Below are 27,203 nucleotides of genomic sequence, written 5' to 3' on the forward strand. Positions count from 1 at the left end.
AGCAGATTCGTCGTGTCACAAGAGGGATTTGCCCAGTGTCAAGGATGATGTTTGAGATTGAGGCTTCAGGTGAGTTGAGGATGGTGCCTGGGCGAGGGAGGGTGATCAGGTATCCAGTTTAGGATTTCTTGGGAGCGGGTTTGCAAGCAGCAGGGTGAGAAAGGGTGTTTATTTGAGGGCACCCCACACAAAGCTGTTCAGAAGCCTAGCAGAGGCATTCCCATGGCTTACAGCATACAAGGTGATCCACTGCACTCAGAGGAATGCCATTTAACTTTGTCTTTCTGTAACCCAGGTGCCACTCCTAATGAAGGCCACAGCCTTGGAATCAGGATGAAGCTGGAGCCTGAAGGAGCCAGGCACACTCAGGAGAGGGCAAGTAGCTGACTTGCAGGGATTTGGCCCACATAACTCTGGACTCATACTTTGGTTTTGGTTTTCTTGATTGCAGCTGACCGAGAGGCTCACAGGCCATCACAGAGCCCTCCAAGGCAGACTCATTTCAGGTGCAGCGTGGATTCCCCTCACCGATCATCCAAAAGATAAGTCGGGGGCCACGGTCTGGAGATGGTGGAGTAGCAGATTGGGAGTTCTTGGGACAGATTCAAAAATGAGCAGAGGGGAAAGCAATCTTCTCCAAAGGCCTCTTAGGACAGCTAAAGGGAGAGGCTCTACTTTTGATGGCAGCTTTCAGGCGGGCAATGCAGAACAGCTCCGGTCTGTGTCGTGTTGTCCGGTGTGCCGTGCTCCCTGGTGTGTCTTTGGGGTCCCTTTTGCCTTTTCCCCTCGAGGCCCTCACCACAAGCATGATGTGTCGTGTTTCATGTCCCCCCTGTTTGTCACTTTCTGTGTCACGGGTGTGTGCACACATTTTTTGCCGGAGCTGTTCTGCCCTGCCGCACGGCCTGCTGCAATAGGACGAGCCTTGGGGAGTTGAAATTTGTAATGTGGGCTGTACTTGGGCTCTAGATGTTGTTCCTAGATTGACATATGGTGTTTGCAGCTTGTGAGTTATCCTGGTGATGTTTGACATGTGTTATAACTTTCTTTCAGGTGCAGATGCATTCCACATGTGGCAGAGGGTCAGGGTTAGGAGGTGCCGGGCCTTCTTAGGAGCGCGGTGAGTAGCAGAGTGGTGGGGTTTTGGCCGATGCGGTGCCAAGTTCAGGCACTGATGTTTGGTTCTCTTTAATCTAGCTGTTTGAGAGACACCAGCCCGGTGCCAGCAGGACCTTCCCATCTGATGAGGTGGCCTTTCTTTGCACCTGACAGGGACCAGCATCCCCAGCTGTATGAGAGATAAGTAGAGGGCCGTGACCCACAGAGGGGCTGAAAGCACGGTGCTGGTTTGGGGATTACAGGGAGGGGGTTTTGAGTCCAGTTTGGAGGTGGGGGGGTGTTAATGAAGTGGCCCCTTAGGCCCCATAGAAGCCAAGTCTCACTTTTGATCACAGTGCTGAGGTGTGCAGCAGGGCAGAGCAGTCCCGGTGTGTCTCGTGTCACTTGTCTGTTGTGAATTGTGTGTTGTTTGTGTATCCCATGTCTTTTACCTTAGGGGTGCCTGTCATTAATCTTGGCATCATTGTTAGCATCTGTGATCTCTGCATTCCCTGGCCTGGCACCTAGGCCACAGAACTTTTGACTGGGGAGCTCAGACAGGCGTCAGACTCTCTTCTGTCTTTGGAAGCATCGCATCTGATGTCTTGTCAGGTCTCGGTCTGGGCTGTATGGACAGCTATGCCCCCACCTGGATCCATTTTGGTGGATTAGGATTTGGCGTAATATGAGGTTAGGTAGAGGATTCTGACCGTAGGATTCCTAGGCATCCATCTTTGCAGTTCTTAGAAGAAATCATTCAGTTATCATCTTCTTCCTTCGGGGTTCTCTGAGCCTCATCAGCTCACCATCAGTTTGAACTCGGTCATCTCCTTTTGCATTCTCTCAGTCCTTGCAGCCATTTTCCTTGCCTAGAATTTTCTGTCTGTGTTGTGTCCCCGTTGTCTGTCCTGTCCTGTCCATCCTGTGTCACGGCTGTCAGCACACATTTGTGCCCGAGCTGCTCTGCCCTGCCGCATAGCCTGGTGCAATAGGAGAGGGCCCGGGGATTTGTAATGTGCAGTGTGGGGTGTAGTTGGACTCTAGATGGGATTTGTAGATGGACACAGGATATCTGGAGCTCTTCAGTTCTCATTGAACCGTCTGACTGTTGTCCTAACTTTTTTTTCAGAGGCACCTCCTCAGATGACTGCAGTAGTTGTGTAGGTTCCTTCTTCTGAAAGGGAATAGGGCGCAAGAATTCATCTTCCAGAGAATTTTTGCAAGTCCTGGCTTGTATTGTATCTGCCTATGGTGGCTTATGTTCTATGTACCTATACATCTGTCTTCTATTGGATTTTGGGTAGAAAATTTATCAGTCCAGAGTGGGGACAAGTCCTAGCTGTCAGATAGCCACTCGTTGACACTTCCTGTCGTCTCGCAGGTCCCCGAGGCTGCTGATTTCCCCAGGATCTGCCATTTTACCTCAAGGAGCGGCAGCCAGAAGATGTGTCACAGCACGTTCTTCAGCATCTCGAGTAAGGGCCGCAGTGAGCATTTAAGTGGAAAGATTGTGTGAGCGTGTGTGAGAGCACGTGGCTGTGTCTGTCTGTGTCTGCTCGTTTCTGCGTGTGTGAGTGCATGCTGACTGGATTTAACCTTGTGTGTGTGACTTTTGCTTTCCAGGTTTTGCGACTCCTTGTTAAATTTAGAATAAAAAATCCCCAGCCGGGTTGTATTGCATGAACTGACATGATATGTACCGATTTTGGCTTAAAACCCAGAAAACCAGACGAAGATGAGCAGGAAAAAACCAGAAAAAAACCACATGATGGACAAGAAAAAAACCCAGAAAAAGCCCAGGATGGGCAAGAAAGCAACGAGAAAAAAACCCCAGAAAATAATCCCAGATGGGCAAGAAAAAAACGTAGAAAAACCCCAGAAAATCACCCAAGATGGGCAAGAAAAAAACCCAAAAAAAAAACTCTGAGATGGGCAAGAAGAAAACCAGAAAAAAGTCTGAAGATGGGCAAGAAAAAACCCAGAAAAAACCCCCAAGATGGACAAGAAATAACCCAGAAAAAAATTCGAAGAAGGGCAAGAAAAGACCCAGAAAACACCCAGAAAAAAATCGCAACCCAAGTATAAATATAGAAATGTTTGTCAAGTATATGCAAATATATAAAGAAATGTTAAATTATTTGAAATATAAAATAACATAAATATAACATTTATACAGTATTACTTGTGTTATGGATCATATTGATTTTTATTTATTTCCTATAATACACTACAATATTTATATCAATTTTACATCTATCATATCTATCATTTGTTATATGTTATACCAGATTGATATACTCTAGGTTTTTTTAAGTAGTTTAAAATAAAGGGGATTTTTTTTTTATTTGGCAAAAGCAGGTGTTTTAGTATAAACATTATAAATACAAATAATATAAAGGTAGAAATCTAAGAATAGAAATAGATCATAAATAGCTGAAGGTTAATATAAAAATTAAAAATGTAAGAAAAAATAAGTTGTAGCAGTAGATATGGTACATAATTAGGAAAATAATTTATCTCTTATTTGAATGGGATACATGTTATACATAATGATTAATATAATACTTAAGTATAAACTGCAAATATAAATGTGAATATAGTCATGAGCGCTATAAATATAAAAATATTTCAATGTAGTTTAAAAGAATAGAGCTTTTTTGTATTTATTTAGTTAGGATGGGATTTGTATTTTAAATAGTGAAAGCATGATAGAAATGTAATTTTAGACATAGAAATATGCAATCAATGTGGAAAGATATTTATAAAAGCACAAAATATAAGTAAATATAAATAATAGAAATAGAATAATGTTATATAAATTACATGCTACATCAATGTCCACTATAGCTATGCATGTGAATATAAATACGAAAAATGGAAATAAAAAATTTATTTAAACATGGCTTTAAAGCAAGGGGCCTTGTTTGATTCTGGTGGGGTAAGAGGCAGGTTTTTGGCATTTATTTCAGAGCAGTTTTTGGCGGGGGTCGCCCCTGTTCTTTTTCGCCACCTTGCCTGCCCGCAGCCCCGAGGCGCGCTGCGCCCCCGGCTGGGGCGGGCGGCAGTGCTGCCGCCTTGTGGGCAGAGCGCGGTACTGCAGCCCTGCGCCGAGAGGCCGCCACCTTGGGAGTGGCGCGTCGCGGATGTCGCGGACTTTTGGTTGACCTTCTCAACAGGGCGGCGAAAAGGGCGGGGAAGTGGAGGACCGGGGTGGGTGACACTGGACTGCCTGCATGGAATACCGACCCCGGCGCGGCCCCGGTGGTATTTTCTGTGACGTTTCAAGTGTACCCGACACATGCTGTGGTCTCAGCGGCGCCGCGGGCGGGCGTATTTCGGCGGGTTTGTGACAGGCATTTTGGGAAACGCCTCGCTGTGCCGGGGTCCTCTGACAGCCGCTTTCCCGCCCTGAGGGAGCCGAGCCGGGCCGAATAGTTCCGAAGAGCCGAAGAGCCGAGTGTGGGCGAAAACAGCCGAGTTTCCCCGAAGAGCCGAGTGTAGCCGAAAACAGCCGAGTTTCACCGAAGAGCCGAGTGTGACCGAAAATAGCCGAGTTTCACCGAAGAGCCGAGTGTGGCCGAACACAGCCGACTTGAGACGAAGAGCCGAGTGTAGCCGAACACAGCCGACTTGAGACGAAGAGCCGATGATAGCCGAGTGTAACCGATAGCCGACTGTAGCCGACATTGGCCGCATTTAGACAAAGAGCCGAATATGACCGACTTTAGCCCAACCGGGCCGAGTTCAGCCGAAGAGCCGGAAAAGCCGAATTTAGACGAAAAGCCGAACCGAAACGATTTTAGACCTAAGCCGAACCAAGCCTAATTTAGCCGAGTTTATTTAAACAGAACCGAACGACGCCGCAGCACTCTGCCTGCAGAGCGCCGATGCAGACGGCAGGGGGCGGTGTATAAAGCGAGTATAAAATATCAACTGTATATAAGAAGGAATAAAAAGCTCTGTGTCATGTGCAGCAGTAGAAAATTTCAGGCTCCCAGGGAATAAATAGTTTTCTTTCAATCATTATAGTTTTGGGGTTTTTTTTACTCCCAGGTAGCCTGAAAGTTACTACTGCTGCTTTTTGATTCTAAAGCTAGGAAGGAAAACCAAGATTACAAATACAAGAAAAAGAAAGGGAAAGGGAAGGGGAAAAAAAGGAAAGGAAAGGAAAGGAAAGGAAAGGAAAGGAAAGGAAAGGAAAGGAAAGGAAAGGAAAGGAAAGGAAAGGAAAGGAAAGGAAAGGAAAGAAAGCAGGAGAGCAGAAGGGAAGGGAAGGGAAAGGGGTGAAAAACAGCGTTAAAAAAAGAAAAAGAGTTGGAGGGGAAAAGAGAGGGCATTCGGGAGGAGCGGTCCTGCCTCAGGTCCTTCCCCGCCCTGGGGCGAAGGACCCGTTTGATGCCCGGGAGGGACTGCAGCTCCCGGTGGCGGGGGACGGAGCCGTGGCTGTCAGCCCGAGACTCCAACTCCCGGCAGGCCCTGCTGCCGGCGCGGCGTGTGACGCAACGGCTATCGCGGCACATGAGTGGCTACCAGCCCGAGACTCCAACTCCCGGCAGGCCCTGCTGCCGGCGCGACGTGTGCCGCAACGGCCGACGCTGCCCGGGATTTTTCTCTAAATCGGCAGTAAATACAGCTGAGTAAAATTAGCTTGGTTTTCTTCCTTCTTTTTTAACTGAATTGTTTTTATTAAAAATACTATTTGAATATGTAGAAAAAGTGGGGATGTCCTGTACTATATCCTAGCTTTTCTTGTTTATAGGGTGCTCAGAAAACATGCGTCCCTTAGAGTCCCTCAGAAAGGTTCTCAGTGCGATCTCTACCAAGGTATGTATTTACTAATAAGTGATCCCTTTAGATATTTGCCTGTGTACCTTTTCCTGTAATTCAGAGCTTGCGTTCTGTGGGTTTTATGATAAACCTGTAAAATATGTAAGAATGCTTTTGCAAGTCTGAATCGTTGAAGGCAGCAGTAAGTGGATTTAGAGCCTGTTCTTGACCAGACAACGGGAAAAAGTGTGACTTTGATGCTGAACTTGTTTTTTTCATTTTTCATTTGACTTGTCTGGAATGATTTAGGAATAGAGAGAGCTAGAAAAAGAGAGAAATAGAATTGATTATGGAGCACTCCTCAAATGCTCACCACGATTCAGTGTAGAGCCGAAGTGAAGGGTGATGGAACAGAGCTCTGTGCTTTAGAAGGAAATAAATTTAAACCTGACCTCCGCACAGAGTCTCACTAACTTCTTTTGTTTTAAAATACAAAATATTATTAGGAAGTGTTGGAAGTTAGTGTTTTGGGAAAGAAACGGCAGTTCCACAGAACATTCCATTTAACAGAGGCTCTGGGAAGGATTCATGTTGTAACTGCTGTCACTGCAATCAGTTGGTGGTTCAGCCTTGAAATGTGCACTTGCCCTTCTATAAAGCACTGTTTTGTTTGCCTTTCAGTGCTATGAGTCTTGATAAATTGGAGAAGAGCCCAAGAGAAATTTTTCATCCCTTGATATAAAAGGTAGGAAGTGACTTTTTTTGGTTTGGTTCTTTTTCTTTATTATTTCCTGGAAATAAAAGTAATTAAGTATAGGTACTACTGGTTTGTTTCTTCCAGTAGCAGATGATAACAATAGCAGTAGTAATAGTAAAAATAATAATAGAAATAATAATAATAGCAATGTAATACTACCTAAACTGTCTTTATCCATTGAACTGGCCATTTCAAATCAAAACTTCTAAACACAAATCAAACCATCATCCTCGTAGAATCTTTCACAGCAGTGGGCTATAGATCCTGGTTTTGTTGACAGGATTTATTGGTTCTGGAATAGCAAGAGGGAAGTACAAGCCTAACTACTTCTAGCTCACAGACCCATCCAGTGAATACTGCTTTGTGTTTTGGTGGGCTTGTGATGACTTTGAAATCAATTGCTCATTCCAGTAAAAAAAATTAATGTTTTTTTGAACCTGACAGCAGAAATAACTTTAGGCACCAACTTAATAATAACAGATCACCAATTTAAGTTCATAATTTTATGCTGTACTATCAAAGTTTAAAGGTAAATTTTTACTTATTAGGAGATGGTATAAAGTGTATGTTCCAATGTGTTGGATGTATGCAAAGGTACATACGTACCCGAAAGTCCTTAGAGGAAACAAATTTTTACGTCTGCTGTTTGATTGTTTATCATACAATATTTGGTTTTATTTCCCAGGGATCGGTGAATTTTAACTTTGGAGTCCTCTGTGCTAAGGATGCTCAGCCTACAGATGATGAAATGTTCAGTAATGGTGAGTTTTTCACCTTCTCTTTAATTGCTATGCTGATCTGAATAAGAAAAAAACAAAAGCAAGAGAAAAAAAAAGGATGGTTTATTATTTTTTACGCTGTTATGTTTGTTTCCTCAGTATTTGCTGCAGCTCTGCGAACCCAAGCTTTGGGTTCCTTCTGTCCCACTGGGAGTTGCCCAGTTTGGTTGCATCTGGTGAAATTCACCCTGAGACCTTACAGAGCTAGCTCAAACTACGTGAGAGCCATTTGCAGTTCTCTCCAGACACCTGGAGAATGGGTGATGTTTCTGAGGGTCTGGCAAGTATACTTGTATCAAAACTCAGTCTGTGAAATTTCTGGGGAAAACCCTTCTGTGTCCTGAAGGGTTCAAACTCTGGTGAGGATCCAGTTATCAGGTGCTCACCTGGATGGTTCCAGCTCTTAAAGTGAACACTTGTACTCTTACCCTGTAGTTTACATCTATTGTATTTTTGTTATTTTGCAAGATTTTACGGCTTTGCAAAATATTGTGCGTTTCACTCTTTGGAACCTCTCAGATGGTTCTTTGGTGCAGCACCACCTCATGGGACACTTGGCTGCCGTCCTGAAGGGGTTGGTCGCTAGAATTGTAAATCCTGGAGAGTTTGTAAGTCTTCTGTCCCCAGGGAGGTACCATGCTTTGTTTACTTTTGTTCTGTTTGTTAGGCGCTGCTTCTCATTGGAAGTATGAATTTCAAACTACCCTGTTCTTATTTTAACTGTTTTCCTGGTTCTCTCCCTACGGCAGGGAAAGACTCTCGTCTCCTTGTCGTCGGGCTCGGTGCTGTCCAAGAAGATGCAGAGACTAAAAAAATCATAAGAAGCAAAATATGACTGCAGGGAAAACAAGCTGGAGAGAACAAAAGGTGATATTGTTATCCTTACCCTGTATTAGAAACATCCGCTGTGCTTTGATGCTGGCAGCTGCCAGGGGCTTGTTAGCTCTTTGTAGGCAGGTGTAGGTGTTCACTTGTAGGTTTTTTCTCTGGACAAGTCAATTCAAACTTTGCTAAGCTTATATTTGCAAATTACTCTCTAGCACAGTCCAGCATGACATTTTTGAATGTTGTAAAAATACCATGTTACTTGGAAATTGCTAATGATGAGAAGCTTTAGGGAAAAATAAGATGTCAGGGTTGGGAGATGTGAGAAGAATTTTGAGGGGATGTTAGACTGAAATAAAGCACACTTGAAGCTGGACTGGCACGCTGGCAGATCCCCTATTAAACAGTAGCGCTGAGATTAGCCTGGGGGTTGCCCATTGTTTCTGTAGAAATAAATGTTTTCTGGTCTTCAGAGGTAAGCTGCTTTGAAAAGCTGGAAGGCACAGCATAGTGACAATCCGTGTGCTTCGCATTAAAAATAGATTTCAGAAGGGTCCTAGGCTTTTGTCTTTTCCTAGAAGTCGATGTAATCCTATTGAGGAGTTTTTAATTCTGTGCTGCCATGTCATCGATCAGGGCCCTGTCGTACTAATCATCATACAGATGCAAAACAAAAAATCAGACCCTGTCCCGACCACTTAGAGCCCAGAACACGATTTCCTCAGGCTGCCATTTGTGTGCCATCGGTACTCACCATGGAAGCGAGCTGGGGATCGTTGCACCCGTTGGGAACAAACCGCTTCTCGTCACACAGAAATGGAATTGGGACGACGCCTCAGCCAGCCTCTCTCTCCTGAATCTGCAGCAGAGCAGTTCCAGTCCATGCGGGCAATCCAGTTCCTGACGATCTGAGCGCACGGAGCAGCGCTCAGCTGCTGTGGGGGGCTCAGGGAGGGCAGAGTGTGCATTGTCATCTTCCTGAACCTACAGACGCGAATCAAAGTGAGAAGCCACAGGGTGGAAATCAGTCGCATATATGCTAAATAAAACTTGCAGGTTTTTTTTAAGAATTGTTTTTGCTTGTTCTTTGTTGTGCTTCTGTGCTTAGAAAACCTCCCTTTACAATCAGTTCAATTCATCAATTGAACCTTTGTTTGCAGACTCTCACTGAGCAGAATTTGTTGCAGACTCAGTGCACGCTGTGCAGGCCTCCCGGGAGTGTGAGGAGCTCACGTGTGCTACTTTTTGCTTTAGGACGCTCTGAGGTATTTATTCCTTTTGGGATACATGATGAGAATTCCCAAGAGAGGTAGTTATAAGGTATGACATCGGGAAAAAGCCTGTGTGGTTGGAATGTTGTTGCTGTCAAAAGTTAATTTTTTCTTAGCCAGTAGTTAGCTTTTTGCTTTATTTTTGTGGTATCAATATTTTATTGTTTAAAAAATTCCTTCAAAATAACTTCAGTGGTCGCCCACCAGTACCTTGTTCAGATTTGCCTATTTGCTTGTAGCTGAAATGTTCACATCTTGTTTATCATTCTATTTAAGAAACTGCTGCCCAGCCAACTAATAACTGAATATCCATCTGTCTAGGACACGGGGAGAGGATTTAGGTAATGTCTTTATTTCCAGAAAAAAGTTCCAGTGTAGTTTCTAAATAGAGGAGAAGGGGGTGAAGACTCGGGGCTCTGATGCCGTTGGGGCACCCCAAGGTCCCCAGGAGAGGGGGCCCCACTGGGGTGCAGGAGCAGGTGTGTTCTCATGTAATATTGAACAAATTATAAATATAAATATGAAAATTATAAACATGAAAATATTTTTAAAATACTTAAATAAAGCGGGTTTTCTTTATTGGTCAATAGGCAGGGTTTTGATTGTAAAAATTATAAATGCAAATAATATAAAGGTAGAAATCTAAGTTTAGAAATATATAATAAATACATACAGATAAATATAAAAATTTAAAATATCAGAAAAAATTAGTTGTAGCAGTAGATATTATACATAATTTAAATAATAATTTAAATCTATTTTAAAATTTTATATATATAATATATCATTATTAATGTAATACATCCAAAGAAACGATAAATTAAAATATGAATGTATAATTATACAAAGTATAAATAAAAAATATTTCAGTATCCTTTAAAAGAAGGGTTTTTTTATTTATTTGGTTAGAGACGGGGTTTTTATTTGGAATAATGGAAGTATTATAGAAGTATAAAATTAAATATAGAAATATACAGTCAATATAGAAAGATATTTGTAAAAACACGAGCGAACGACGCCTCCTTCGGCCGAACCAAGGCGAGACCGGCGGAACCTGACGGCCTCGAGCGAACCGAGGCCAGGCTTGCGAGGCTGCCTGAACGGAGCCGAGCTCAGCCGAACCGAGCCCGCTGCTCTCGTGCGCGCTAATTAGCGCGAGTGCGGTCACTGCCCAATGAGCTCCTGTGCCACGCCGCGCTCCCGATCGTGTCCGTGCGATGGCCGGGCCGCCCGCGGGACGCGGCAGCAGGAGAGCCCCGAGCCGGGCGAGTTTAACGTGAGGCGGCGCCGCTTGCCCGCCGTCAGGGAGCCGAGCCGAGGCGAGCTCAGCCGAACGCGGAGAGAGCGGCTCCGAGTTGGGCCGAAGCGAGCCGAGCCGCGCCGAGGGCAGAGAGCGGCTCCGAGTTCGGCCGAAGAGAGCCGAGGCGCGCCGAGCGCACTGATCGGCTCCGAGTTCGGCCGAGGCGAGCCGGGCCGCGCAGAGAGTGGCTCCGAGTTCGACCGAAGCGAGCCGAGCCGCGCCGAGCGCAGAGAGCGGCTCCGAGTTCGGCCGAAGCGAGCCGAGCCGCGCCGGGCGCACAGAGCGGCTCCGAGTTCGGCCGAAGAGCGCCGAGGCGCGCCGAGCGCAGAGAGCGGCTCCGAGTTCGGCCGAAGCGAGCCGAGCCGCGCCGGGCGCACAGAGAGCGGCTCCGAGTTCGGCCGAAGCGAGCCGAGGCGCGCCGGGCGCACAGAGAGCGGCTCCGAGTTCGGCCGAAGCGAGCCGAGGCGCGCCGGGCGCAGAGAGCGGCTCCGAGTTCGGCCGAAGCGAGCCGAGGCGCGCCGAGCGCAGAGAGCGGCTCCGAGTTCGGCCGAAGCGAGGCGATCCGTGCCGAAGGGTCGAGTCCAGCCGAATGCAGATGACAATGGCCGAGTTTAGCCGATTACAGCCGAGTTTAGCCGAGCAGCTGTGAGCCTTGCACGCTTGAGGTGAGCGTGCATCGTTGCCGGCCTGGGATTGAGTGAAATGCACTAAGGAAACCAGCTCTGGGGAGGGAGGCAGGGAAATCCTCTCTTAACGTTTACCAATTCGTCCGTCAAACTCATCACGGCAGGACAGAGTGAAGACTGAAAGTGTAAGAAGATGTGGAGGGAAACAGAGAATCTGGCAGGAGCATCGAACGCACAAGTGCACGAATTTTGCTTTTTGCTTGGATGTAAACTCAGAAGTTGTAAGGAATTTGGGAAGGAGAAGGGACATTTCAGAAGGAGAAGAAGTTGTTGTTGGAGTCCTGGCAAAAGCTTTAAAAAAAAAAAAAAAAGTGGTTTCTTTTTTCTTCACTATTATATTCTTTGGTGGTATATGGTGTGCTGTTTTATTTCTTGGTGTTATTAGCTCTGTGTAAATTGTTTATTGAGTCAAGCTAACTTTGCTTGGGTTGTTTTGTATTTGAGGTAGGATCAATTTCAAGAGGTTTCTTTCACAGACTTCTGATAGGTATTACTGGGATTTTGGTTTTGTTTACTGTATGCATAAACATAGAGATTTGGTAGGGCCAGCTGGGCTGCTGGAGTTTTGGGTGTGAATTTATTAGATGGCTTTTGTTAAACACAGAATAATTATGTAAGGTAACAGCAAATTACCCAATTACCCAATTGATCTAGCTATGTAACCTTACCACAAAGTTTTATATCTTGCCAGTTTTCTGTTCTTCTGCTCCAAGTAGTTGTTGCAAAAAAAGAAAGCACTGTTCCTTTTCTGAAAAGTTTTCTTCTATAACAAGCCCTTTACTGCCCTTGAATGTGAGTCAGAGGAGCCAAACAGCTGTAGCTGCTCTGAGGGCTTGGTGGGATTCGCCCCCTCCCTTTTCCTGGGTGCCATGGGAACGAGAGGCGGGCACAATCAGGGGTATATTAACCCCAGCCGTGGCTGAGGGGCTTCATTCCCTCTCTGGGATGTGCTGGGTTAAGAGCTCTCCTCATTTCAGTGAAGAGGCTTTTTCAGCCCGTCTCAGCATCTTTTCAGCAGGTGTTTCTGGGCATCTAAAGCACAGAGGCTTGGAAGATTCTGTGAAGAAAACAGCATGGAATACAGGGAGTATTTAGGTTTGTGATTTTGGGTTTTGTGTTTAGGAGTGGTAAGGTGCTTTTGTAATTTTTAGTTTTGCTCTGGTTGTTTTTTTGGTTGGATTTCTTTTGGTGGAATTTTTGGTTTTTTTTGGTTTTCATTTTGGGGTTTTTAGTTGGTTTTTGTGGGGGTTTTGGATTTTTTGATGTTTTCTGTGGTTTTTTTGTTTCTGTGGGGAGTTAGGTGTTTTGGGATTTATTGTTTGTGTGGGTTTTGTTTGTTTGGTTTTTTTTCTTTGTTTGTTTTTGGGATTGGTTTTGTTGGGTTTTTTTTGTTTTGTTTTGTTTTTTTTTAATTGAGGAGTGCAACTCCCTGAAATTCCAAGCTGTGTCAAGCACAACATTTTATTCAGCAGATTGATCATGTCACAAGAGGGATCCGCCCAAGGTCCAAGATGATGTTTGAGATTGAGGCTTCAGGTGAGTTGAGGATTGTGATTGGGAGAGGGAGGGTGAGCAGTTAGGAGTTCTTGGGAGGGAGTTTGCAGGCAGCAGGGTGAGAAAGGGTCTTTATTTGTTTATTTGAGAGCCCCTCCCAAGGTGTCTCAGAAGCCTAGCAGAGGCATTCCCATGTCTTACAGCACACAAGGTCATCCACTGCACTCAGGGGAATGCCATTTAACTTTGCCTTTCTCTAACCCAGGTGCCACTCCTAATGAAGGCCTTGGAATCATGATGAAGCTGGAGCCTGAAGGAGCCAGGCACACTCAGGAGAGAGCAAGTAGCTGCCTTGGTGGGATTTGGCCCACATAACTCTGGACTCATACTTTGGTTTTGGTTTTCTTTATTGCAGCTCACCGAGAGGCTCACAGGCCATCACGAGGCCCTCCGAGGCAGACTCATTTCAGGTGCAGCGTGGATTCCCCTCAGCGATCATCCAAAAGATAAGTCGAGGGCCTTGGCCTGGAGATGAGAGAATAGTGGGTTGGGAGTTCTTGGGGCAGATTTGAAAATTGGCAGCCGGAAAAGCAATCTTCTCCAAGGGCCTCTTAGGACAGCTAAAGGGAGAGGCTCTCCTTTTGATGGCAGCTTTCAGGCGGGCAGTGCAGAACAGCTCCGGTCTGTGTTGTGTTGTCCAGTGTTCTGTGTTCCCTAGTGTGTCTTTGGGGTCCCTTTTGCCTTCTCCCCTCGAGACCCTCACCACAAGCATGATGTGTCGTGTTTCATGTCCCCCCTGTTTGCCACGTTCTGTGTCACGGGTGTGTGCACACATTTTTTGCCGGAGCTGTTCTGCCCTGCCGCATGGCCTGCTGCAGTAGGAGAAACCGTGGGGCGTTGGAATTTGTAATGCTGGCTGTACTTGGGCTCTAGATGCTATTCCTAGATTGACATAAGGTGTTTGCAGCTTGTGAGTTATCCTGGTGGTGTTTGGCATATGTTGTAACTTTCTTTCAGGTGCAGACGCATTCCATGTGTGGCAGGGGGTCAGAGTTAGGAGGTGTCGGGCCTTCTTAGGAGTGCGGTGAGTAGCTGAGTGGTGGGGTTTTGGCCGATGCGGTGCCAAGATCAGGGACTGATGTTTGGTTCTCTTTAATACAGCTGTCTGAGAGACACCAGCCTGGTGCCAGCAGGACCTTCCCAGCTGACGAGGTGGCCTTTCTTTGCACCTGACAGGGACCAGCATCCCCAGATGTCTGAGAGATAAGTAGAGGGCTGTGACCCACAGAGGGGATGAAAGCAGGGTGCTGGTTTGGGAATTCCTGGGAGGGGGTTTTGAGTCCAGTTTTGGGGGGGGGGGTGTGGTGTATTCATGAAGTGGCCCCTTAGGCCCCATAAAAGCCAAGTCTCACTTTTGATTGCAGTGCTGAGGTGTGCAGCAGGGCAGAGCAGTCCCGGTGTGCATCGTGTCACTTGTCTATTGTGCATTATGTGTTGTTTGCGTATGCCATATCTTTCACTTAGGGGGGCCTGTGAGAAACCCTGGCATCATTGTTAGCCTCTGTGATCTCTGCACTCCTTGGCCTGGCGCCCAGGCCACAGAACTTTTGACTAGGGAGCTCAGACAAGCATCAGACTCTCTTCTCTCTTTGGAAGCATCCAGTCAGACGTCTTTTCAGGTCTTGTTCTGAGCTGTATGGACAGCTGTGCCCCACCTGGATCCATTATGGTGGATTAGGACTTGTAATATTACGAGGTTAGGTACAGCATTCTGACCGTAGGATTCCTAGGCATCAGTCTTTGCTGTTCTTGGAATAAATCGTTCAGTAATCATCTTCTTCCTCCAGGGTTCTCTGAGCCTCATCAGCTCACCATCGGTCTCAGCTCGGTCATCTCCTTTTGCATTCTCTCAGTCCTTGCAGCCGTTTTCCTTGCCAAGAGATTTCTGTTCCTGTTGTGTCCCCGTTGTCTGTCCTATCCTGTGTCATGGCTCTCAGCACACATTTGTGCCGGAGCTGCTCTGCCCTGCTGCACAGCCTGGTGCGATAGGAGAAGTCCCAGGGACTTGGAGTTTGTAATGTGGGGTGTAGTTGGACTCTAGATGGGATTTGTAGATGGGCACATCATATCTGGAGCTCATCAGTTATCCTGCCACAGTGTGACTCTTGTCCTAACTTTTTTTTCAGGTTCAGATGGATTAAATGTGTGCCAGAGGGCCCCATGCCAGGTGTGGGGATTCTCCTGAGTAGGTGAGGCCCCATTTGCCTCTGCAGCAGACTCTGTTACACCTCTCAACTGACTCTGTTACACTGCTGTTCTTTGTCTTTCTTTTAGGAAGTAAATCTGGATGCCAGCAGTCAACGTGAGCAGTGGAGAGAATTGGTTGTTATTGCTCAGCTCTCAAGCACAACAATTTCGCAGCAGATTCATCGTGTCACTAGAGGGATCTGCCCAGTGTCAAGGATGATGTTTGAGATTGAGGCTTCAGGTGAGTTGAGGATGGTTACTGGGAGAGGGAGGGTGAGCAGGCATCCAGTTAGGAGTTCTTGAGAGGGGGTTTGCAGGCAGCAGGGTGAGAAAGGGTCTTTATTTGTTTATTTGAGAGCCCCTCCCAAGGTGTCTCAGAAGCCTAGCAGAGGCATTCCCATGGCTTACAGCATACAAGGTGATCCACTGCACTCAGAGGAATGCCATTTAACTTTGTCTTTCTGTAACCCAGGTGCCACTGCTAATAAAGGCCACAGCCTTGGAATCAGGATGAAGCTGGAGCCTGAAGGAGCCAGGCACACTCAGGAGAGGGCAAGTAGCTGACTTGCAGGGATTTGGCCCACATAACTCTGGACTCACTCTTTGATTTTGGTTTTCTTGATTGCAGCTGACCGAGAGGCTCACAGGCCATCACAGAGCCCTCCAAGGCAGACTCATTTCAGGTGCAGCGTGGATTCCCCTCACCGATCATCCAAAAGATAAGTCGGGGGCCACAGCCTGGAGATGGTGGAGTAGCAGGTTGGGAGTTTTTGGGACAGATTCAAAAATGAGCAGAGAGGAAAGCAATCTTCTCCAAAGGCCTTTTAGGACAGCTAAAGGGAGAGGCTCTACTTTTGATGGCAGCTTTCAGGCGGGCAGTGCAGAACAGCTCCGGTCTGTATCCTGTTGTCCGGTGTGCTGTGTTCCCTAGTGTGTCTTTGGGGTCCCTTTTGCCTTCTCCCCTCGAGACCCTCACCACAAGCATGATGTGTCGTTTTTCATGTCCCCCTGTTTGTCACTTTCTGTGTCACGGGTGTGTGCACAGATTTGTGCCAGAGCTGTTCTTCCCTGCCGCATGGCCTGCTGCAATAAGACGAACCATAGGGAGGGGGAATTTGTAATGTTGGCTGTACTTGGGCTCTAGATGTTGTTCCTAGATTGACATAAGATGTTTGCAGCTTGTGAGTTACCCTGGTGGTGTTTGACATATGTTCTAACTTTCTTTCAGGTGCAGATGCATTCCACGTGTGGCAGAGGGTCAGGGTTAGGAGGTGCCGGGCCTTCTTAGGAGCGCGGTGAGTAGCAGAGTGGTGGGGTTTTGGCCAATGCGGTGCCAAGATCAGGCCCTGATGTTTGGTTCTCTTTAATCTAGCCGTCTGAGAGACACCAGCCCGGTGCCAGCAGGACCTTCCCAGCTGACGAGGTGGCCTTTCTTTGCACCTGACACAGACTGGCATCCCCAGATGTCTGAGAGATAAGTAGAGGGCTGCGACCCACAGTGGGGATGAAGGCATGGTGCTTGTTTGGGAATTCCTGGGAGGGGTTTTTGAGTCCAGTTTGGAGCGGGGGGTGTTCATTAAACGGCTCGTTAGGCCCCATGAAAGCCAAGTCTCACTTTTGATCACAGTGCTGAGGTGTGCAGGGCAGAGCAGTCCCCGTGTGCATCGTGTCACTTGTCTGTTGTGCATTGTGTGTTGTTTTGTGTATCTCCTGTCTTCTACCTTAGGCCTTTGAGGGCCCTGTCAGTACCCCTGGCATCATTGTTAGCGTCTGTAATCTCTGCATTCCCTGGTCTGGCACCCGGGCCACAGAGCTTTTGACTCGCGAGCTCAGACAGGCATCAGACTCTCTTCTCTCTTTGGAAGCATCCAGTCAGACGTCTTTTCAGGTCTTGTTCTGAGCTGTATGGACAGCTGTGCCCCACCTGGATCCATTATGGTGGATTAGGACTTGTAATATTACGAGGTTAGGTAGAGGATTTTGACTGTAGGATTCCTAGGCATCCGTCTTTGCTGTTCTTGGAATTAATCATTCAGTTATCATCTTCTTCCTTCAGAGTTCTCTGAGCCTCATCAGCTCACCATCGGTCTCAGCTCACTCATCTCCTTTTGCATTCTCTCAGTCCTTGCAGCCATTTTCCTTGCCAAGAGATTTCTGTCTGTGTCTTGTGCCTATTGTTTGTCACGTCCTGTCCTGTGTCACGGGTGTCTGCACACTTTTGGGATGGGGCTGCTCTGCCGTGCTGCACAGCCTGGTGCGATAGGAGAAGTCTTGGAGACTTGGAATGTGTAATGTGGGGTGTAGTTGGACACTAGATGGGATCTGTGGATGGGCACAGGACATCTGGAGCTCATCAGTTATCCTGCCACAGTGTGACTCTTGTCCTAACTTTTTTTTCAGATTCAGATGGATTAAATGTGTGCCAGAGGGCCCCATCCCGGGCGAGGGGATTGCCCCGAGCAGGTGAGGCCCCATTTGTCTCTGCAGCAGAAGTGTGTATGGTGAGTGTGTTACAGCTCTGTTCTTTGTCTTTCTTTTCAGGAAGTCAATCTGGATGCCAGCAGTCAAGGTGAGCAGTGGAGAGAATTGGCTGTTATTGCTCAGCTCTCAAGCACAACAATTTTTCAGCAGATTCGTCGTGTCACAAGAGGGATCTGCCCAGTGTCAAGGATGATGTTTGAGATTGAGGCTTCAGGTGAGTTGAGGATGGTGACTGGGAGAGGGAGGGTGATCAGGTATCCAGTTTAGGAGTTCTTAGGAGGGGGTTTGCAAGCAGCAGGGTGAGAAAGGGTGTTTATTTGAGGGCACCCCCACACAAGGCTGTTCAGAAGCCTAGCAGAGGCATTCCCATGGCTTACAGCATACAAGGTGATCCACTGCACTCAGAGGAATGCCATTTAACTTTGTCTTTCTCTAACCCAGGTGCCACTCCTAATAAAGGCCACAGCCTTGGAATCAGGATGAAGCTGGAGCCTGAAGGAGCCAGGCACACTCAGGAGAGGGCAAGTAGCTGACTTGCAGGGATTTGGCCCACATAACTCTGGACTCATACTTTGGTTTTGGTTTTCTTTATTGCAGCTGACCGAGAGGCTCACAGGCCGTCACAGAGCCCTCCGAGGCAGACTCATTTCAGGTGCAGCGTGGATTCCCCTCACCGATCATCTAAAAGATAAGTCGGGGGCCGCGGTCTGGAGATGAGACGATGAGAGAGTATCAGGTTGGCAGTTCTTTGGCCAGATTTAAAAATTGGCAGTGGGGAAAGCAATCTTCTCCAAAGGCCTCTTAGGACAGCTAAAGGGAGAGGCTCTACTTTTGATGGCAGCTTTCAGGCGGGCAGTGCAGAACAGCTCCGGTCTGTATCCTGTTGTCCGGTGTGCTGTGTTCCCTAGTGTGTCTTTGGGGTCCCTTTTGCCTTCTCCCCTCGAGACCCTCACCACAAGCATGATGTGTCGTGTTTCATGTCCCCCTGTTTGTCACTTTCTGTGTCACGGGTGTGTGCACAGATTTGTGCCAGAGCTGTTCTTCCCTGCCGCATGGCCTACTGCAATAAGACGAACCATAGGGAGGGGGAATTTGTAATGTTGGCTGTACTTGGGCTCTAGATGCTATTCCTAGATTGACATAAGGTGTTTGCAGCTTGTGAGTTACCCTGGTGGTGTTTGACATATGTTCTAACTTTCTTTCAGGTGCAGATGCATTCCACGTGTGGCAGAGGGTCAGGGTTCGGAGGTGCCAGGCCTTCTTAGGAGCGCGGTGAGTAGCTGAGTGGTGGGGTTTTGGCCGATGCGGTGCCAAGATCAGGCCCTGATGTTTGGTTCTCTTTAATCTAGCTGTCTGAGAGACACCAGCCCGGTGCCAGCAGGACCTTCCCATCTGATGAGGTGGCCTTTCTTTGTACCCGAGACCCGCATCCCCAGCTGTATGAGAGATAAGTAGAGGGCTACGACCCACAGTGGGGATGAAGTCATGGTGCTGTTTCGGGAAATACTGGGTGGAGTTTTTGATTCAGCTTTGGAGGTGGGGGATGTTCATGAGGTGGCCCCTTAGGCCTCATAAAAGCCAAGTCTCACTTTTGATCACAGTGTTGAGGTGTGCAGGGCAGAGCAGTCCCGGTGTGTCTCGTGTCACTTGTCTGTTGTGCATTATGTGTTGTTTGTGTATCCAATGTCTTTTACCTTTGGAGGGCCCTGTCAGTACCCCTGGCATCATTGTTAGCATCTCTGATCTCTGCATTCCCTGGCCCGGCACCCAGGCCATATATGAGTTTCTGATACCTGTCTGAGCTCCCCAGTCAAAAGTTACCTCTTTGGAAGCATCCAGTCAGGTGCCTTGTCAGGTCTCGGTCTGGGCTGTATGGACAGCTATGCCCCCACCTGGATCCATTTTGGTGGATTAGGACTTGGCGTAATATGAGGTTAGGTAGAGGATTCTGACCGTAGGATTCCTAGGCATCCATCTTTGCTGTTCTTGGAATTAATCATTCAGTTATCATCTTCGTCCCCCAGGGTTTTCTGAGCCTCATCAGCTCACCATCGGTCTCAGCTCACTCATCTCCTTTTGCATTCTCTCAGTCCTTGCAGCCATTTTCCTTGCCAAGAGATTTCTTTTCCTGTTGTGTCCCCTGTTGTTGTCTGTCCTGTCTGTCCTGTGTCACGGGTGTCAGCACACATTTGGGATGGGGCTGCTCTGCCGTGCTGCACAGCCTGGTGCGATAGGAGAAGTCTTGGAGACTTGGAATGTGTAATGTGGGGTGTAGTTGGACACTAGATGGGATCTGTGGATGGGCACAGGGCATCTGGAGCTCATCAGTTATCCTGCCACAGTGTGACTCTTGTCCTAACTTTTTTTTCAGATTCAGATGGATTAAATGTGTGCCAGAGGGCCCCATCCCGGGTGAGAGGATTGCCCCGAGCAGGTGAGGCCCCATTTGTCTCTGCAGCAGAAGTGTGTATGGTGAGTGTGTTACAGCTCTGTTCTTTGTCTTTCTTTTCAGGAAGTCAATCTGGATGCCAGCAGTCAAGGTGAGCAGTGGAGAGAATTGGCTGTTATTGCTCAGCTCTCAAGCACAACAATTTTTCAGCAGATTCGTCGTGTCACAAGAGGGATCTGCCCAGTGTCAAGGATGATGTTTGAGATTGAGGCTTCAGGTGAGTTGAGGATGGTGACTGGGAGAGGGAGGGTGATCAGGTATCCAGTTTAGGATTTCTTGGGAGCGGGTTTGCAAGCAGCAGGGTGAGAAAGGGTGTTTATTTGAGGGCACCCCCACACAAGGCTGTTCAGAAGCCTAGCAGAGGCATTCCCATGGCTTACAGCATACAAGGTGATCCACTGCACTCAGAGGAATGCCATTTAACTTTGTCTTTCTCTAACCCAGGTGCCACTCCTAATAAAGGCCACAGCCTTGGAATCAGGATGAAGCTGGAGCCTGAAGGAGCCAGGCACACTCAGGAGAGGGCAAGTAGCTGACTTGCAGGGATTTGGCCCACATAACTCTGGACTCATACTTTGGTTTTGGTTTTCTTGATTGCAGCTGACCGAGAGGCTCACAGGCCGTCACAGAGCCCTCCAAGGCAGACTCATTTCAGGTGCAGCGTGGATTCCCCTCACCGATCATCCAAAAGATAAGTCGGGGGCCACGGTCTGGAGATGGCGGAGTAGCAGATTGGGAGTTCTTGGGACAGATTCAAAAATGAGCAGAGGGGAAAGCAATCTTCTCCAAGGGCCTCTTAGGACAGCTAAAGGGAGAGGCTCTACTTTTGATGGCAGCTTTCAGGCGGGCAGTGCAGAACAGCTCCGATCTGTGTCCTGTTGTCCGGTGTGCCGTGCTCCCTGGTGTGTCTTTGGGGTCCCTTTTGCCTTTTCCCCTCGAGGCCCTCACCACAAGCATGATGTGTCGTGTTTCATGTCCCCCCTGTTTGTCACTTTCTGTGTCACGGGTGTGTGCACACATTTTTTGCCGGAGCTGTTCTGCCCTGCCGCATGGCCTGCTGCAATAGGACGAGCCTTGGGGAGTTGAAATTTGTAATGTGGGCTGTACTTGGGCTCTAGATGTTGTTCCTAGATTGACATATGGTGTTTGCAGCTTGTGAGTTATCCTGGTGATGTTTGACATGTGTTATAACTTTCTTTCAGGTGCAGACGCATTCCACGTGTGGCAGAGGGTCAGGGTCAGGAGGTGCCGGGCCTTCTTAGGAGCGCGGTGAGTAGCAGAGCGGTGGGGTTTTGGCCGATGCGGTGCCAAGATCAGGCACTGATGTTTGGTTCTCTTTAATCTAGCTGTCTGAGAGACACCAGCCCGGTGCCAGCAGGACCTTCCCATCTGATGAGGTGGCCTTTCTTTGCACCTGACAGGGACCAGCATCCCCAGCTGTATGAGAGATAAGTAGAGGGCCGTGACCCACAGAGGGGCTGAAAGCACGGTGCTGGTTTGGGGATTACAGGGAGGGGGTTTTGAGTCCAGTTTGGAGGTGGGGGGGTGTTAATGAAGTGGCCCCTTAGGCCCCATAGAAGCCAAGTCTCACTTTTGATCACAGTGCTGAGGTGTGCAGCAGGGCAGAGCAGTCCCGGTGTGTCTCGTGTCACTTGTCTGTTGTGAATTGTGTGTTGTTTGTGTATCCCATGCCTTTTACCTTAGGGGTGCCTGTCATTAATCTTGGCATCATTGTTAGCATCTGTGATCTCTGCATTCCCTGGCCTGGCACCCAGGCCACAGAACTTTTGACTGGGGAGCTCAGACAGGCGTCAGACTCTCTTCTGTCTTTGGAAGCATCGCATCTGATGTCTTGTCAGGTCTCGGTCTGGGCTGTATGGACAGCTATGCCCCCACCTGGATCCATTTTGGTGGATTAGGACTTGGCGTAATATGAGGTTAGGTAGAGGATTCTGACCGTAGGATTCCTAGGCATCCATCTTTGCAGTTCTTAGAAGAAATCATTCAGTTATCATCTTCTTCCTTCGGGGTTCTCTGAGCCTCATCAGCTCACCATCAGTTTGAACTCGGTCATCTCCTTTTGCATTCTCTCAGTCCTTGCAGCCATTTTCCTTGCCTAGAATTTTCTGTCTGTGTTGTGTCCCCGTTGTCTGTCCTGTCCTGTCCATCCTGTGTCACGGCTGTCAGCACACATTTGTGCCCGAGCTGCTCTGCCCTGCCGCATAGCCTGGTGCAATAGGAGAGGGCCCGGGGATTTGTAATGTGCAGTGTGGGGTGTAGTTGGACTCTAGATGGGATTTGTAGATGGACACAGGATATCTGGAGCTCTTCAGTTCTCATTGAACCGTCTGACTGTTGTCCTAACTTTTTTTTCAGATGCACCTCCTCAGATGACTGCAGTAGTTGTGTAGGTTCCTTCTTCTGAAAGGGAATAGGGCGCAAGAATTCATCTTCCAGAGAATTTTTGCAAGTCCTGGCTTGTATTGTATCTGCCTATGGTGGCTTATGTTCTATGTACCTATACATCTGTCTTCTATTGGATTTTGGGTAGAAAATTTATCAGTCCAGAGAGGAGACAAGTCCTAGCTGTCAGATAGCCACTCGTTGACCCTTCCTGTCGTCTCACAGGTCCCCGAGGCTGCTGATTTCCCCAGGATCTGCCATTTTACCTCAAGGAGCGGCAGCCAGAAGATGTGTCACAGCACGTTCTTCAGCATCTCGAGTAAGGGCCGCAGTGAGCATTTAAGTGGAAAGATTGTGTGAGCGTGTGTGAGAGCACGTGGCTGTGTCTGTCTGTGTCTGCTCGTCTCTGCGTGTGTGAGTGCATGCTGACTGGATTTAACCTTGTGTGTGTGACTTTTGCTTTCCAGGTTTTGCGACTCCTTGTTAAATTTAGAATAAAAAATCCCCAGCCGGGTTGTATTGCATGAACTGACATGATATGTACCGATTTTGGCTTAAAACCCAGAAAACCAGACGAAGATGAGCAGGAAAAAACCAGAAAAAAACCACATGATGGACAAGAAAAAAACCCAGAAAAAGCCCAGGATGGGCAAGAAAGCAACGAGAAAAAAACCCCAGAAAATAATCCCAGATGGGCAAGAAAAAAACGTAGAAAAACCCCAGAAAATCACCCAAGATGGGCAAGATAAAAACCCAGAAAAAACCCCAAAAAAAAAAACTCTGAGATGGGCAAGAAAAAAAACAGAAAAAAGTCTGAAGATGGGCAAGAAAAAACCCAGAAAAAACCCCCAAGATGGACAAGAAATAACCCAGAAAAAAATTCGAAGAAGGGCAAGAAAAGACCCAGAAAACACCCAGAAAAAAATCGCAACCCAAGTATAAATATAGAAATGTTTGTCAAGTATATGCAAATATATAAAGAAATGTTAAATTATTTGAAATATAAAATAACATAAATATAACATTTATACAGTATTACTTGTGTTATGGATCATATTGATTTTTATTTATTTCCTATAATACACTACAATATTTATATCAATTTTACATCTATCATATCTATCATTTGTTATATGTTATACCAGATTGATATACTCTAGGTTTTTTTAAGTAGTTTAAAATAAAGGGGATTTTTTTTTTATTTGGCAAAAGCAGGTGTTTTAGTATAAACATTATAAATACAAATAATATAAAGGTAGAAATCTAAGAATAGAAATAGATCATAAATAGCTGAAGGTTAATATAAAAATTAAAAATGTAAGGAAAAATAAGTTGTAGCAGTAGATATGGTACATAATTAGGAAAATAATTTATCTCTTATTTGAATAGGATACATGTTATACATAATGATTAATATAATACTTAAGTATAAACTACAAATATAAATGTGAGTGTAGTCATGAGCGCTATAAATATAAAAATATTTCAATGTAGTTTAAAAGAATAGAGCTTTTTTGTATTTATTTAGTTAGGATGGGATTTGTATTTTAAATAGTGAAAGCATGATAGAAATGTAATTTTAGACATAGAAATATACAATCAATGTGGAAAGATATTTATAAAAGCACAAAACATAAGTAAATATAAATAATAGAAATAGAATAATGTTATATAAATTACATGCTACATCAATGTCCACTATAGCTATGCATGTGAATATAAATACGAAAAATGGAAATAAAAAATTTATTTAAACATGGCTTTAAAGCAAGGGGCCTTGTTTGATTCTGGTGGGGTAAGAGGCAGGTTTTTGGCATTTATTTCAGAGCAGTTTTTGGCGGGGGTCGCCCCTGTTCTTTTTTGCCACCTTGCCTGCCCGCAGCCCCGAGGCGCGCTGCGCCCCCGGCTGGGGCGGGCGGCAGTGCTGCCGCCTTGTGGGCAGAGCGCGGTACTGCAGCTCTGTCGCTACCGGCAGCCGCGAGGCCGCCATCTTGGGAGTGGCGAGTCGCGGATGTCACGGACTTTTCCTTGACCTTCTTAACATGGCAGCGAGAAGGGCGGGGAAGTCGAGGGCCAGCGTCGGTCTAATCGGCTGCCTGCATGAAACACCGACGCCACGGCGGCCCCGATGGATTTTTATGTGGCATTTTAAGTGTATAAGACACGGCCTATGTGGTCAGCGGCGCCGTGGGGGAACATATTTAGGCGGGTTGCTGAGAGGCATCTGGGTAAAACCCTATTTCTTCCGAGGGTCCTCCTCGGCCGCCATTTTGGGAGGGGCGCGTCGCAAATGTCGCGGGCGTTCTTTGACCTTCTCAAGATGGCGGCGAAATGGGCGGGGAAATCGCACGCCCCCATAAATCTCCTCCCCCTGTGGCCACAGAGCGGGATCGCACCCCCCCGAGCCAGCGCCCTGCCCCTCGCCGCTGAGTGCCGGGGGCGGGGCAAGGACGCGGCTGCCGAGCGAGGGAAGGGCGCTGGAGCCAGCGGCGGTCGGCCCAGGGTCTGTAAATGGGGGGGGCGGGTGAAGGACATTCGGTCATGCAAAGGGATGCGATGGCCGAGGAGAACGGCCGCGGCGGGGGCGGCCGGGCGGGGCCGGTTTCGGCGGGCGGCGGAGGTGCGGTCGCAGCGCTCCGCGGGCCGGGGCAGCGGGCGGGGGCGGGCGAGCGGCGTCGGAACAGGGCGGCAGCTCCCGAGCCCGCGCCCGCCCCGCTCCAGGCGCTGGGAGCGACCGCGGGCCGGACAAGCCCGGCGGGGCGGCCCCGGGGCGGCGGGCAGGCGGCGGAGCGGGGCCGTGGCGCTCCCCGCCTTCGCTGCCGCCAGCTTTGGAAGGTCGGGCCGGGCGCCCGCCCCGTCCCGCTGCCTCCCGGTCTCTGTAAACTCCTCTCTGGCTTCATAGGTCCGTGCTGGAGAGAGGGACAAAGGGCCCTGCTGGTTGCCGTGTCCTCGGGGGGCAGAGAGTTCTGACCTTGGCCGCATGGGCTGCCGAGTGTTGGAACAATGGGGATGCGCTTTTATGTATTTAGTGACATTTATGTATTTTTGTGTACATTTTATGTATTTAGTGACATTTAGAGATTTATTCCCCTGCTTCAGGTGAGCGTGCATCATTGCCGGTTTGGGATTGAGTGAAATGGCTGAGGAAACCAGCTCTGGGGGGGAGGCAGGGAAATCCTCTCTTTACCCATTCTTCCGACAAACTCATCACGGCAGGACAGCCTGAAGACTGAAAGTGTAAGAAGATGTGGAGGGAAACAGAGAATCTGGCAGGAGCATCGAACGCACAAGTGCACGAATTTTGCTTTTGGCTTGGATTTAAACTCAGAAGTTGTGAGGAATTTGGGAGTGAGAAGGGATATTTCAGAAGGAGAAGAAGAAAAAGAAGTTGTTGTTACAGTCTTGGCAAAAGCTTCTGTTCTAGCTAATAAAATAAGTTAGTTTAAATAAAAAAAAAAAAAAAAAAGTGGAGTATTTTTTTTCCTACACTATTATATTCATTGGTGGTATATGGTGTGTTGTTTTATTTCTTGGTATTATTAACTCTGTGTAAGTTGTTTTTTGGGTGAAGCTGACTTTCTGGATGGGTTGGTTTGTATTTGAGCTAGGATTAATTTCAAGAGGTTTCTTTCATAGACTTCTGATAGGTATTACTGGCATTTTGGTTTTGTTTAATTTATGTATAAACATACAGCTTTGGTAGGGCCAGCTGGGCTGCTGGAGTTTTGGGTGTGAATTTATTAGATGGCTTTTGTTAAATGCAGTTTTTCATTTTTGAAATGTTTTTCAATGTAGTGGTTTTAAGGTGGTTTTTAAGAATTCACTGTATTGTTTTATGTTGTTTGTAGTTGGTGTATGATAAGGGATGTGGTGTGACTTCTTGAACGCTATGGTTTTAGTGTTCCTAAGTTCCGATTTCTTTCTGGTTCGTTAGGTGTTTTTAGTTTTATTGTTGGGGAGAGGGGCATTTATATGGTGGGTTTTTATAGGCAATATTTTTTAAATTTAGTTAGTGATATTTTGTAGTATTTTAATAGTTTAGATTTTTTTTTTATTTTTATGCTTTTAGTTAATTTGTAAAATTTTTTCAAATAACTTTTCCAGATTATCGGTTATTATTTGTGCATAAACGTAGAGCTTTTTTTTGTTAGTACTGTTTTGGGTCAGTTGTACAGTTTTGAGTCTAGTGAGTTGGTTCGATTTAATTTTTAATGGGTGTTTGTTTTTATTAGTAGTTGTGTCATTTTCAAGGTGTATTTGAGTTTGTGGGTGTTTGAGATATTGGTTTAGGAGGAAGTTTATGATGAGAATGTGTGGAGGCTTTGGGCTGCTTATAGTGGGATTTAAAATTTATTTACAGTTAGGTTTATTTGAGTTTTTATTAGGGTTCAATGTTGTGGGATGTTTGTTCCTTTAGTAATAGAAATAGGTTTTGTTTTGATGTGCTGCAATGGGATGAGCGCGGGCTGCGTACAGGTGCTGACAAAGGTACGGTATTGTTGTGGTTCTGATGTGTCGGGTTAATGAACTTACATGGTCTAACATACACATGAAAATAGAAATAAATATAAATTTAAAAATAAATATGAAATTAGAGTGGTAGACATAGATAACAGATACATACATAAAAGTATAATATATGGTAT

The 27,203-nt window shown here is 46.9% G+C and overlaps 5 long non-coding RNA genes across 5 annotated transcripts; all 5 read left to right on the forward strand.

The window, feature by feature from the left end:
- The first annotated feature begins 2,482 nt into the window (after window positions 1-2,482).
- LOC132085994 (uncharacterized) lies at window positions 2,483-4,008 on the forward strand. Its single transcript, XR_009420330.1, has 2 exons — window positions 2,483-2,573; window positions 2,722-4,008. It is a non-coding gene; the product is annotated as an uncharacterized LOC132085994 (long non-coding RNA).
- A 1,668-nt stretch (window positions 4,009-5,676) lies between these two features.
- LOC132086016 (uncharacterized) lies at window positions 5,677-8,140 on the forward strand. The gene is made up of 3 exons (XR_009420339.1): window positions 5,677-5,922; window positions 6,547-6,610; window positions 7,308-8,140. It is a non-coding gene; the product is annotated as an uncharacterized LOC132086016 (long non-coding RNA).
- Window positions 8,141-8,157: 17 nt separating this feature from the next.
- Window positions 8,158-9,296, forward strand: LOC132086017 (uncharacterized). The gene is made up of 2 exons (XR_009420340.1): window positions 8,158-8,268; window positions 8,863-9,296. It is a non-coding gene; the product is annotated as an uncharacterized LOC132086017 (long non-coding RNA).
- A 13,182-nt stretch (window positions 9,297-22,478) lies between these two features.
- On the forward strand, window positions 22,479-24,069 carry LOC132085992 (uncharacterized). The gene is made up of 2 exons (XR_009420329.1): window positions 22,479-22,876; window positions 23,025-24,069. It is a non-coding gene; the product is annotated as an uncharacterized LOC132085992 (long non-coding RNA).
- Window positions 24,070-24,938: 869 nt separating this feature from the next.
- On the forward strand, window positions 24,939-25,944 carry LOC132086005 (uncharacterized). The gene is made up of 2 exons (XR_009420332.1): window positions 24,939-25,060; window positions 25,657-25,944. It is a non-coding gene; the product is annotated as an uncharacterized LOC132086005 (long non-coding RNA).
- The last annotated feature ends 1,259 nt before the right edge of the window (window positions 25,945-27,203 follow it).

The sequence above is a fragment of the Ammospiza nelsoni genome, chromosome 34, assembly GCF_027579445.1.
Source record: "Ammospiza nelsoni isolate bAmmNel1 chromosome 34, bAmmNel1.pri, whole genome shotgun sequence".
NCBI classification, from domain to species: domain Eukaryota; kingdom Metazoa; phylum Chordata; class Aves; order Passeriformes; family Passerellidae; genus Ammospiza; species Ammospiza nelsoni.